This window comes from Heterocephalus glaber, unplaced genomic scaffold (genome assembly GCF_053883595.1).
Source record: "Heterocephalus glaber isolate CG9 unplaced genomic scaffold, H.glaber_assembly_v1.0 deba00001457, whole genome shotgun sequence".
NCBI lineage: Eukaryota > Metazoa > Chordata > Mammalia > Rodentia > Bathyergidae > Heterocephalus > Heterocephalus glaber.
Genome location: NW_028258305.1, coordinates 30783887 through 30798572, shown reverse-complemented (window position 1 = coordinate 30798572; position 14686 = coordinate 30783887).

Below are 14686 nucleotides of genomic sequence, written 5' to 3'. Positions count from 1 at the left end.
TAGCTGCTATTGAAAGCACCTTTTTGCCACATGATTAAATTATTTTACAGTTTGTGCCAACCTGGAGTGATAAGTTGTTGGAGGCTGGAATTTTATTTCAAAGCTCCATTTTCCTTCCCCGCTGTTTCCTTCTCCACTGTTCCTCCACTTCATTCTTAAAATGAGATCTCACTTCCAGGCCATAGACCCTACCCCTCCTAGAGCCTGGTGGTACTGATCTGTTTTATGCAGGCTTCCTTGATGCCCGTGTTATTTATGTCTGTCTTCAGTGAGGGAAAATGCCTTCATGTAGAGCAGTGGTGTGAGCATATGGCACGCATGCTGCTGCGCCCTGTCAGCAGGCGAGCCAAGTTACCCCAGCGCAGCCCCAGAAGCCGTGCATCAGATACTCAGGTTTAATTGCAGTGTTGGCACTTGGCAGTAAATAAGTGGGTTTTGGGGTTGTAGTTTGGGCACTCGGTCTCTAAAAGGTTCACCATCACTAATATCGAGGATTATCCTTCCGAATGAGCGCATTTCCTATACTATGATGGCTATAGATTTCAGTGTGTGTGTGTGTGGGGGGGGGTTGTCCCGTGGAGGAGAGGGGAAAGCTTTGATCTAGGAAGATTTTAGGGATTCTGAGATTCTGCTCGGAATTTCGGAAAGGGTTAGCCTTGAAACAATTGGTGGTAGCCTTAGAAGCCTAATTGAGGCTAGTATGTGCAGAACACCTGTCAGGCCCAATCCTTGGGTATTTTTCTGCAGGTCTGTATTCAGGAGAAAAGCCAGAGAGTGTTGGCAATGCCCTTGCTGTCTAAAGACCAATCTTCTCAAGGAGCGGGGAGCAACGTGCCAGTGTACATAAGCAAGTGCGGCTTGCTACAGAGTGGGTCCAGGGAAGGGTGGCACCAGCCTCCCCCCACACGTATTCAACTGCAATCTTCATTTTAATGAAATGTGGGTGGTTTGTGTGCCAACTTATTGTTCCCGAAGCACTGGCCAAGCATAGTGGTTTTCTGCCTTTTAAGTAACAAGCTCATTTTTAAATCTCATGGGATTCATGAACCTCCTCTTTGGGAGAACAAAATTACTCACAAGCTCGCTCATGCACAGTTTCAGGGTTCTCCTGAAGACCAATCTATTGATGGCAAGGAAATTCTAAATTAGAGTTGCAGTCACAAAACAAGAGCCACTCAGTGTGGTCAGCCTGAGGAGTTAGGGAAGGATTCCTACAGGACGCACAGCTTCAACTGAGTCTTGAACTATGGAGCAATCTGTACAGGTGAAAAAGTCAGGAGGGACATTTCAGGCAGGTGGATGCATACGTAGGTAAACTGCCCTAGGAGGGAAAGCACCAAGTATACGTTTTAATGTGTGTTAACATGACACTTAATGAGGTTGTAGTTTTGTCACAGGTTCTCCTTAAGATTTATTATCATCTCTTGAACCTCCAACAATGAGATCAGGCCGTAGACATTCTACTTTGGGGGACAAAAACCTTAGGATTTTGTGTGAGACCTCATTTCCCATCAATTGCTGTCCCTTGTCATTCACCCTGCCCTGGCCAGGTGGTGTTCTGGCTGTCACAGCTCACTCCTGCAGAACCTGGTCCTCTCTGTCTGCCTGGGGCACTCCTTGGCCATCACCAAAGGCTCCTTTCTCCATTCATCAAGGTCTTTATTCAAAAAGACTTCAAGGGAGAGGCTTTCCCTCCCCTAAAACAGCAGCTCTGCCCACATTCCCTATCTTGGAATAAAGCAGGGAGAATAATTTCCCCATGACCTGACACAATATCATATTTTTGTAATGGTCTGTTTTCTGTAACGTATGGATTTGATGGGCTCTTGCAGCTCCTGTACCCAAAACAGGGCCTGGCACATAGTAGGCACTTAATAAATATTGATTGAATAAATACCCTCCTAACTACAACCAGTAATGAGTAAAAGCCTCATTTACAAACTCTCTGTAGCTACAGAATAACATTATATTAAACATTCCTGGGATCTACTGCATGTACGCTGAGACTGAAATTTCAATCACTTCTCTTTAGTCTAAGTGAACAAGAAATACAAAACACATGGAACATTTTAAGTTCCAAAATTCAAACATTTTAAAGTAAGGCTTACAAAAAATGTCTTTATAGTCCATGTATAATACATAACTATTTCTCTTCTGGCAAAGCTGAAACATACTCGTGTGTGCTCAGCTGGGGTTTTCCTCTAAAATGCCACATTCAGGCTGAACTCGAGTGTGTATGTTCTCGATTATCCCCACAAGTTATATTTAAGAAAAAATGTAAGAGAAGCTGGAAGATTGGAACATTTGTTTTTTTCTGTGCTGGGGATGGGACCCAGGATCTCGCACATACTAGGCACATGCTCTACCACTGAACTATGTTGCTGTCTGGTTTCAAGGTTTTTTAAAGTAAGAATCTCCTTACAGGTTGAAGATTCTCTTGTTGCCCACTTAGAACTTCACCTATTATGGAAATATGTCCACCTGTGCTAAAGAATTTGGTTGACTAGTTGGCCAAGGCAGAGGGATTTTTCTAACCAGTGATTTTCATGTAAATAAAAAAATTCAAGTTTCACCTTGGAGAAGAGATTTCAGTTCCTCCTAATCAAATGCAGCAGGAAGTGGTATACTATGAGACTATGTTAGCATGCAGGCTGCAGGCATAGCATACAGTTCCCAGCTGGTCACAGTCACCCAGCCACCAAACCCTAGAATGCTTTTTGCATTTGTATTAGCTGTTGAACTCAGGCCAACACGAATTAACTTTTGGATGATAAGGCTTTCAAATATAGATGCATGCACCATCTGATTGTTAGTAGAAACCAGTGACTAATAAATAGGATTAGCAGAGATTTATATAGCCTTCTATGCTTTTAAAAATCCTTTTACATTTATCTCATCTTGTCCTTATTTTAGGTTGTTTTTGTGGTTTACGCTTTTCCTCTCCAGAAGGGATTGAAGGCAATTTAAAAGTCTTTTGTGTATAATGAGTCATTCATCACACCTCCCAACTTTACTGAGGTATAATTGCTTGAGACATCCCTGTTATTCTCTTTGTAGTGCTTTTGTTCCAGATACCTGTGTGTCTCCCTCTTAGTACCCTTCTGGCTGCTGCTTAAATGTCCACGTCCTATATATAAGTTATCACTTATGACTATCTTTCTCTCTTTAACCCCTTTATACTTCTTCATAGCACTTAACACACCCACTCCCCCCACCACCACCACCACAGTACTGGGGTTTAAGCCTTTTCATTGAGCTCCAACCCCCGTCTTATTTTTTATTTTTTATTTTTGAGACAGGGTCTCATTAAATTGCTAAATTTCCCAGGCTGGGCTCAAACTTAGCAATCCTTCCTGAGCCTCCCACAGCACTGGCATTACAGATGTGCACTACCATATCAGGCTAACACTTGATATATTGATCATCTGTTTATTTTTTTTTAAGGAGATCAGAAAGAAATTTTAATATTTGTAAATTATTAGGCAGGAGACTGAAGGCCTAAGAATTTAAGTGACATTTTTACAAGTTTCTACACAGGTTTTTGTTCCATACTAACAATCACTTCTTCAATTCTCCAAACTCCAATTGAGTATCTTTGTTAGTTACTTTTCTCTCATTGTTGAGACAAAATACCTGACATCCAAAATTAGAGGGGAAGGGGTTTATTTGGCTTCAGTTCATAGAGGTTTCAGTACATAATCAGCGGCTCTGAGGCTGGGACGGCAAACAAGCATCACAGAGGAGAAACAACAGGGCATGCACTAGGCAGCAAAGGCAACAAAGGTAATTTAACAGCATCTTCCAGCCCTTTTTATCTTATCTGGACTACTTAGGGCGGGTAGCACTCACACCCTTAATCCTAGTGCCCTTGACCCTAGCACTGCATCATGAATCAATTCCAGCTTCACACACTCTAGATCCAGCCTATGACCACATGAGGCTTTGGGGGGACATCTAGACCCATAACATTCCGCCCCTGCCCCGGCCCAAAGACTCATATATATCCTGTTACACAGAAGGCATTTGGTCCACCTCTAAGAGTTGCTGAAGTCCTAACAGTTTCAGCATTGCTGAAAAGTCCAAGTCCCAAGTCTTCTCTTAAAGGCTGGGGATTTAGCTCAGTGGAGCTGGGCCTTCCTTGCAAGTGCAAGGTCCTGAGTTTGATCCTGGTACTGAAAAACCAAAAACAAAAACAAAACACAAAGTCTCCTCTGAGATTTAAAGCAAACTCTTAGCTCCAAGCCCCTGTACAAATGAAGAGAAAGTCAAACACTTCCAACATTCAATGTCACAAGATAGACATTACCATTCCAAAAGGTACAAACAGGAGGATACAAAGGAACAGGACCAAAGCAAGTCCAAAATCCAGCAGGGCAAGCATTAAGTCCTGTAGTTCCATGCGTAGCATCCGAGGCAGTCTGTGGTAAGTTGTGAACACTAAAAGGCTTGGTTGCCTCCTCCCCTATGGCACTTCTGGTGGTTGTACCTCCCACAGCTTCTCTCTTGAGCCAGCTCTGCTCCCTTCTTGCAGCTTTCCTCAGATGATCCATGCTCCTGGCTTCTCCAAATTTCTGGGGTTTCTACTGCACCTTTGACTTCACACTCACAGCTTCATACATTGCCCTCTGAGGGTCACTCTGCCTGGCCTCCCAGGTCTTCTTCTGAAATCTGGGTGGAGGCCTTCCTTACCCCACCACTCTTGCATTCTGCATGCTCCTAAAACCAACACTTTGTGGATGATGCCAAGGTCTGCTGCCAGCTGGAGCATTAGTAGCCAGTCTACCCTGTCTCTTGGCTGTAGGGTCCCAGTGCCGATAAACCAAATCCTGAGGAACAACTTCCCTAAGGCACCATTTCGAAACAACTTCTTAGGCCACCGCCATTCTGAAACACGGTTCGGCAGCCACCATTTTGGAACCTGGTTCTCTGGGATTTCTTCTCAGAGCAAATTCCTTCACCTTTATAACTCTGAGGCTGCGAAGAGTGGAGTCCTGCTGCTTCTTGTGATGCACTCAGGCCATCTTTTCTATTCTCCTGTTCCTTCTTAGCAATCACGAGTTCCTCTGCTTTATCTTTGCAGTCCACTGCTTTACTGGGGTTTCCTTTCTGATCAAACTCAAAACATTTTAAATCATTCTGCTGGGCTTTTTGCTCTTAGTGCTCAACATAGATTTGGCTAAAAGCTCCCAACAGTAGCCATACCACAGCCTCAATATTCCAGTGCCTTGAAATCTCTTCTGCAAGATTAATTAGTCCACCAACCCTAAGCTCACTTTCAAGCAAAGTCTCTGGACATGAACAAAATGCAGACAAACTTTCTGCCAAGCCATAACACACATCCTCTGGATTCCAACAGCCAGTGCAATCCTTCTTCCTAGCAGAAACGTCCCTAGCCTGGTCTTTACAAGCTTTCTGGTCTTCTGAGCTCTGATCAGAATCTCTCATACAGAACAGCCTAAGGTGTTCCAGCACTACTTCTTCAGCTTGTATCTCTGAATTTAACTGCAAAGTCTCTGAACATGAGAAAAATTCAAATAAACTTTCTGTCAAGCCGTAATACACATTTTCTGGAGTCCAGCAGCCAATGCAGTCCTTCTTCCCAGCAGAAACCTCCTGAGCCTGGTCTTTACCAGCCTCTGGTCTTCTTAGCACTGACCAGAATCTCCCATACAAAACAGCCTAAGGTGTTCCAGTGCTGCTTCTGTACCCAACGTCTCCAGATCTTTCCTAACTCTTCCCCTTCCCACAAGCCCAGTTCCAAAGGCTTTTGAGCCATGTGGCCAGTAGTGTCACAGCAACAACCCCACTTCACTAGAACCAAATTTCTGTGTTCATTACATTGCTGAGACAAAATACCCAACAGGCAAAGTTAGAGGGGAAGGGGTTTATGGCTTACAATTTGTAGAGGTTTCAGTCCATAACTGGCCAACTCCAAGGCAGAGAGGACAAACAGGCATGGCAGAGCAGAAACGACATGGCATGCACTGATCATTTATTATTTATTGTCTTCCCCTGCCCCCATCACTAGAATGTAAGTTCCATGACAGATACAATGCTTATTTTATTCACTGCTGCATCCCAACTCCTTGATTAGTGCTTGACACATAGTAGGGATTTAAACACTTGTTGAATGAATGAAAAAATTCCCAGTGCTTACTATTGGTACCTAGCCCAGGATAAATATTTGTTGAATAAAACAATGCTTGGTGAATGAACTAGAGAAAGGTCTGTGATTCTTTCACTCAAGGTCATACAAATAGTGATAAATTGCTTTTTCTAGATTTCAACCTCTAGTAATTCTTTCTCTGAGCCTTCTTCATTTGTATACCTGATAGCAAACCTAGATTATTATACTGTCAAGGGTTCTTTGTTTATCCTATTTGGTGCCTGACAAAAGGAATGTGATAGAGTTAAGACAGTAACTATAAGGTGAGCAGGAAAATTATTATTTCAGTTAATGTACAGAGTTAGTGAGAAACAAGATGAAAATGGAGAGAGAAGGTGGGGGGGGGGTTGCAGTGATTTCTCCTCCTCTCCCCATAGGAGTTCATATTCAGGCACAGAAGAAAGGACATGTACCCTAAAAGCCTCTCTCCCCACACCCAACACACCCTTACACCTGCGGATCCCTGCAGAATCTCTGCCACCTGAGTCACCTCTTTTGTTACCCAGTGTCAGAAGTCCCTGCGCACAAAGGACAGCTCCTCTTCTAAAGACTAATCACAGGTCACTTCATTTGTACTCCTATAAAGAGAACCAGGAAATACACAGTCGAGGACACTCAGGACTGTCCTGTCATTTACATCACAGAGAATCGCCAGAGGGATATTCATAAACCACGTCTGACAATAGTGTCCTACTCCTTTCGGGACCTCACAGCGGCTGAGGATCACAGCCAGGATCCTTTTCTGCACCTCTCCTTGCTGATGCACCAGGGAAGCCCACCTGTTAGATTCTTACCTGGTCATCAACTCTTTCGAAACAGTGGTTGTGGTGTATTATTTTATTTTTCTCAAGAAGGATAACGACAGAAATGTGGGTGTGTGTGATCTTGACAGTCCTTTGACCTACCTCACTACCCACTGACCTGGCTAGAAAAGAGGCTAGAAAAGACCTAGCAGGAAAAGAGGAAGCCCTGTCCCATAGTCAACACTCATTTATTGGGTGTCCACTTATCGCTGAGAAATTGGATTGACCTCAGCACTGTCTTTGGCCTAACTCTGCATTTGTCTTATCTTCCCGAACGTGCTTAGATGAACATGGAAACTATTCTCAAAAGCCTCCAGCTGAACCCTGCAGGGACATATAGGTAGGCGCTCCTGACTATGGTCAGGTCACTTATCTGGGAATCAGGACACTTTACTCAAAGTAGACAGCCATATGAGAATCTATACTTGGGAGACTTTACATCTAATCTCAGGTATGCTGTGAAACTTACACACACATTGAATTCTGAGAGGCAATTGTAAGCAGGACTCTGATGAATATTACAGGTGAAAGTGTGGCTGCTCTGGCTGAGCTGGAGTGGGGAGCTCTTCTTCCTTGGCACCCCACCCTCTCACGAGAGCGTTCTTGAAATGCCTCCCTAATTCTTACAGGCTCTGTTATGGGCTGAATATTTGTCTCCCCTAACCCCACCTCACCCTGCTCATGTCTTGAAAATCCTAATCTGCAATGTGAAGGTGTTTGGGGGCTTCTGACAGGTTGGGGCCCTCATGATTAGGGTTAGTGTTCTTCTACAAGAGCCACTGAAGACACCTTTGCTCCTTCCGTGATACAGTGAGAAGACAGAGCCTATGAACCAGGAAGGGGCCCCGCACTAGGCAAGGATCTGGGCCTGAATCTTGGACTTTGCAGCTCCAGAACTGTGAGAAATAAATATCTTTTGTTAAACTACCTAGTATTTTTGTTATAGCACACCACATAGACTCCAAGAAACACAGTTGAAACCACATTGAGTTGATCAACAAGTAGAGAGATGAATTCTGGTTAGATTGAACATGATGACCTGATTACTATAGGGTGATTGATAATTGGACCTTTCATTGTATAGGGCTGGGGAATGTGGCCTGAGTCCATCTGTACATGGTACAGATCTTTATGATGCAGGTAGGTACATGACCAAGACAGAGGGTGTCTGTAAGAATCCAGGGTTTCATTAGTGAGTTTCATGACAGATCACCAGGCAAAGTGGTGAAGTATCTGAGATTCATCTCTGGCCTCTTGTGGCCAATTTGTCCTCAGATCTTCTCTTCGTCTTCTCTATCCCACTACTGTCCACTTCTTTACTGAGAGTCCTGGATACTTACTTTTTGCCAGCAGCAACACTCTCATCTCTTTCTTTAGCAGTAGACCCCAGAAGTACACACTGGCCACTGCAGTGACAGATGAAAGTGCTGTTCTCAGGAAATTCCATTTGCCTCCATGGGGGTCAGGCTTCGGAAGGAAGATACTCTCCAGAGCCAGGCTAGTGACCTAATTAATTGTAAAGGAAAGCATAGTTTGTTGAAAACCCAAAGATGGACATCAGATCCAGATTTTCAAAATTGTGAGGGTTATGTAGAGGATCCTATTCAGTCAAGATGATATTTGTTGATTTTTCCCCTTTAGATAGATTTTATTATCTAGAGCAGTTTTACATTTACAGCAGAAGGAATGGAGAGTTTCCAAATGCCTCTTGCCCTCACAGATGCACAGCCTCCTCCGTCACAAAAATCTAGCACCAGAACAGGACCTTCGTTACACTGGTGAACCAATATTGATATATCATTATCATCCAAGTCCACAGTTTACATTAGGCTTCATGCTTGGTGCTGTATAGTCTGTTTGACAAATATACAATGACACGTATCTACCATTATGGTATCATATGGAATATTTCCAGTGCTGTGTAAGTCCTCCATCCTCTATTTATCCCCGCTTCTAGCCCACTCTACCCCACCTCGCCCCTCACCTTACCACCAGCTCATTTTCTTACCAGTCTATAATTTTACCTCTTCCTGAATGAAGTATAGTTGAGATCATGTATAGTATCCTTTTCAGATTGGCTTCTTTTACCTAGCAATGTGCATTTGAACTTTGGTCTCTCTGTGTGCGTGCATGTGTGTGTGTGTGTATGTGTGTGTGTGTGTTGCTGAGGGTTGAACCCAAGTCCTTTTCACTGAGCTACATTCCCAGCCCTTTATTAAATATTTTATTTTAAGGCAGGATCTTACCAAGTCACAAAGTTGCCTAGGTTGGGTTTGAAAGTTTTCCTGCCTCAGCCTCTCAAAGTGCTGGGATTAGAGGCATGTAGTGCCACACCTGGACCTCCATGTCTTTTCATTGCTTGATAATCAATTTACTTTTAGGACTGAATGATATTCCATTGTCAACTATTGAATTTTTGTTGAGTTTTTACACAGAGCAAGGCACTAAGCCACATGCCCTTGGGAGATACAATAATAAAAAACATTGTTTATAAAACAAGACATTGTTCAGACATTGAACTTTTCATTAGGGCCTTGTTAAGTGCTGGACTGAAGTAAAGGTATTACAAGGAAAGAAAGCTTGCAACTGATTAAACTTCAGGCTTCTTGAAGGGAAGATACATCTGAAAAGGACTTAGAAAGATGGATAGGATTCCGACAGTATTGTGGGCTGAATTGTGACCCCTCCCCACAATTTAAATGTTGAAATTCTGATCTCCAGAATTTCAGAATGATGATTTGGAGACATGACCTTCAAAGAATTCATTAGCATTAAATAAGGTCATATAAGTGAACCATAATCCCATCTGACTAGTGTCCTTATAAGAAGAGGAAATTTGTATATACAAGGACACCCCCGGGGCTGCCTGAGCACAGAGGAAGGGTCATGTAAGACAGAGAGAAGGTGGCCATCTGCAACCCAAGAATGGTGGTAGTGAGGGGAGGTTATGGTGGAATCCACTTTGAGAGTGATGTGAAGATTAAGTGGAACAATTCTTAAGAACGTGACTGCCACATTATCAGACCCCAAAACCTATGTTCATATCTATTTTTCCCACCACACGGTGACAAACTTGTTCATTTTGGTGTCCCTGGGACCTGGCACAGTTCCTATTACTGCATCTGTGGAACAAATGTATGTTGGATGAATGAAGCATTAGGCGAGGCCCAGAAGAAAGGTAGTGTATAAAGCTGAGAGAACAGAACACAGGATGATATATGGATAACTGAGCTGTAAATATTTAGATTCTCTGGCAAGTGGAAAGATTTGAGAAATGCTAAATGGCAGTAAAGCTACAGGACAAATCCTCCACCTCCAGAGGGGTCACCCAGGGTCATGCAACAGGTGCACTGACATGGTTTGCAAAGCTTGAAGCACAAGACAGGTGTAGGGGAGCCGTCAAGACCGGGAGTAACCACACGTTTCTAGGACATGGAGGAAATATGGCCTTAAGCATATGGGGAATCCCAGGAGCCAAGAGAATCAAGTAGCTTCAGACAGCTCCAAGAAAATAGACCCAATAATGAAATCTATGTGAGGAGGAGTAGATTAAGCATGTCTTTTAATTCTGATGCTCTATCATCTTTGGACCTTGCTGACTTTGGACTTTGGAAAGCTCAGTACCATTCAAGGCCAGCAAATTCCTAGAGAAAGCAAACACCTACTTTGGGAGCCAGCCTTTCACATGCAAACCAACCAATTTGGAGTCCACACTTCAACTACTGCCTTTATCAGGTTCTAACTGGCAGGTCCATCACCCCTGCCCTAATTACCCCAGGCCAAGGTGGGATACCAGGGGATTAGAGACAAGGACCCCTCTGAAATTGTTCAACCTAGCACATCCTCAAGCTGCTTACTTTGCTTTGCCTTACCTTTCAGGTGAAAACCACAATAGAAGCGCTTGCTAACATTTTCCTCTCACCACGTTTTTCTCTCCAAATGGCCCCTCCTGGTGTGCCCTGCCTCCTGATTTTAGGGCTCTATAAACATAAAAACTCCTTCTTTTATGAGCCCTTTTGGTATCTATGTGCTTCATTATATCTGATTTTTAAAAATTCTAGGTACCATTATGAAAAGGAGCCATCAGAATTTTTGGAATTTTATCTCCTTTACTCAGGTGACAGAAGCCTTCTTTTCCCTTATTGACATCTTTTTTTTTTTCATTTTGGAAATTATGTTTTGTGTTCTGTGAGGTTATTTCTGCATTTCTCTTATGTAAAACATTAGCTCAGGCATCTCTTTTGTTGTCGTCATCTTATCTGAGAAAGAAAAATGGAGGAGCTAAAGTCCAATGGAGGAAACAAGTTAATGGTTTTTATATCCCATTTCTAATACAACCTAAGAAGAAGCATTTTTTCTCCTACAGCCTGAGCTACTTCAGACTATCCTCAGTGGTTTATGCCAGTGACTCAGATTTCTTGTTTTGTTTTCAATTTTATTCCCCACTCCTTACAAATTTTTATTATGTTAAAAAGTAGTCAAACAGTGAGATATTATTAGACACGGATTAAAAGGGTCATATCTAAAAACATTTGGTGGCAAACACTGACCAAACTTTGTGAAACAGCAGGAACTTTGATTCATTGCTGAGTCCAAGTGGAAACAGCCACACTGGAAAAACAGTTTGGCAATTTCTTATGAAACATAGTCTTGCCAATCACACACCTATGTATTTACCCGACAGAACTGAGAGCTTATGTTTCCATAAAACCAGCATCAGAATGTGTATAGCAGTTTTGTTAGTAACTTCTAAAAACTAGAAGCAAACTTAAGTAGGCAAATGGCTAAACAGACTATGGCATGTTCACACAATGGAATGAGCTAACAAACCACATGAAGACATGGATCCATCTTAAATGTATGTTTCCAAGTGAAAGAAACCAGTCTTTAAAAGCTACATAATGTGCAGCTCCATTTACATGACATTCTGGAAAAGGCAAAGCTCTTAGAGAGATGCTAAGTAGATTAGTCAGTGGTTAGCAGGGACTCATGGTGAGAGGAAGAGTTGAATAGGTAAAACACTAGGGCATTTTTTTAGGATGGTGAAACTATTCTTTATAATATTGCAATAAGTGCTTGTTTCGGCAGCACATATACTAAAATATAATATTGCAGTAAGGTAGAGGCATGTCACTATGTACTTGTCGACATCAGTAGAGCTTTACAGAACAAACAGACAACTTTAATTATAGAAAAATTATAAATCACTTAGGAGGTTGGAGGTTACCAGGGTGGGATGTAAAATAGGATAAAAGAATCCAAGTGTGTTACAAATGGACAAAACAATCTCACTGAAGCAGGGAGTGTGGAGAAAAATGCTGCCCTAAATGAATACCATTGGTAAGATTAAAACACTCTAGTTTATCAAGTTGTTTTCCACAACAGTGTGGGTTAACAACTGTGGAAGTGCTACGCAGGACACTGAAACTGAACAGCTAGAAAACGGATGGCTGATGGTTGGAGCTAGGTCCCATGCAGTCAGATGAAGGGAATACAGACCAGGAGGGGAAGACTATGATTATCTATGCGGAACTGGGTTAGAGTTGGAGATGTCACTATCAACTCATATTTAGCTCAATATGGACACATGTTATTACATATAAAAATGGCTATAGGTCTAGGTGTACATACATGGGTTGATGTAGACTTATGTGTTATTTCTCTGCTGGCTGAGAGGGTCTAGAAGCTACAGCACTCTAGTAGCAAAGAGCACTCGGATCTTGGTATATAATACAATTCTCCAATAAAGGAGCCAGGGACCCTAGTATAAACAGCTGATTCTGAAGGTGGGGGTGAGAAATACACAAGATGAGCCCAGAGTATATTGTGATTCCAGAATATAAAGTGCTTGGCAAAACCCCATAATGACTGGGCTCTATGAAGGGACACAGGAGCCAACTGAAAGAGCTCATGGTGGCCAAAACTAGAATAATTTGAGCAATAAAATAAAGTGGCATTGAGTTATAGCCCAGAGTACAAAATAAATACCCATGAGTTCATAGTGACATAAATAAATGATCAAAATAAATAAATGGGAGAATATAGACAAATCTCCCATACAGATGAATTTCAAGTCATTTATATAGATATTTTTTGCCATCAAACAGGTGGAATATAAATCCCTGCTTCTTAATTGTGGGCTGCACAATGTGACTTCCCATTAAAGAGGACAGTGGGAAAGGGAGGGGGAGAATTTTAGTGGAGAAGACTAACAAACACTATACCCCAGACAGGCGATTAAGGTCAATATCACAGTCATAAATCATGTTGATAGCATGCAGCCTTGCTAGGATGTTAAGAAAACAGCACTTTACTCTCAGCTCTTCTTCTTCAAATCCCTGGGCTTCATCTCATCATAAGAAAAATGTCAAATGATTTCAAATTGAGTGAAATTTTACAAAATACCTAACCAGTACTCATCAAGACTTTCAAGGTCGGGCCGGGGATTTAGCTCAGTGGTGCCGCCTCCTGCCTTGCAAGTGCAACATCCTGAGTTCGATCCCCCATACCAGAAAAAACCCAAACAAAAAAAGACTTTCAAGGTCATCAAGAACTAGGAAAGTCTTGGAAATTGTCACAGCAAATAATTAAACACTACATGGTGTGCTGGATAGGGTTTTTTCTTTCCCTTTTTCCTCTTCTCTTCCCTCCTTCCCCCTGCTTTTCCTCCCTTCTCCTTTCCTTCTCTTTCCTTCTCTTTCCTTCTTTTCCCTTCCCTTTGATCCCCTTCCCTCTCCACCCCTTATTTTTTTAGATGAGGTCTCTATGTTCTATGTTACCCAGACTGATCTTGAAGTCCTGGGTACAAGTGATCCTCCTGTCTCAGCTTCCCAAGCACTGGGGCCTTTGGCATGCACTATGTCACCCTCTGGATGGCATCTTGACCCAGAAAAAGAATATTAGGGTCTCAGGAGTGGAACACTTGCCTAGCATGCCCAAAGCCCTGAGTTCAATCCCCAGTACCACAAAAAGAAAAGGAGAGAGAGACAGAGAGAGTTGAATAAAATGTGAACTTATGATCTTTATAATTTCTCAGTGTCTAGAACTATTTTAAAATAAAGTTTCTTTTTTAAAAAGTGCTGGGAAAAGGCTATGTGCTCAATTATTTTGCTTAAAGCTGGTTTCTGTCTTTTACTTATTGTTCTAAAATTTGAGGCTTGGGAATTTAAATTCTTTTTTTTCTTTCATTAAGTTTATTGGTACACTTTAGGTATAAAATACAGTTACATTCATCGTTGGGATCGTGTACCTTTACATGATGTATCTTAGTTCTTATTTTTTCTTATTTCTCAGGCTTCCCTTCACCCCCTCTACCTTTCCCTATTTAAAATACTTTCCATAATAAGATTATTAAATTTTAACATGTCATAAAAAAGAGCTAAACAAGCTTAAATAATAAAAAGCAGAACACAGAAAATAAACAATTAAAGTTACCAAGAACAAGTGTTTATATGTGTACGAAAGTATAGGGCTCTATTTTTCCATACTGATAAGGGTTGATTATATTCCTATTGTGATTTGCATTATAAAAATGCAAACAGGAAAGTTCCATGGTAAACGTAAACATTAAATGCAGCTACTCTAGATTAGTATACAGTTTTAGCACACAAAATACTGTGAACCTTAGAGTGTATTTGGAAATGGAAAACTACGGCATCCTGATGAACCCAAACTCTTAGAAATCAATAAGTGAATGGATGCCCTGAATCTTTTTTTT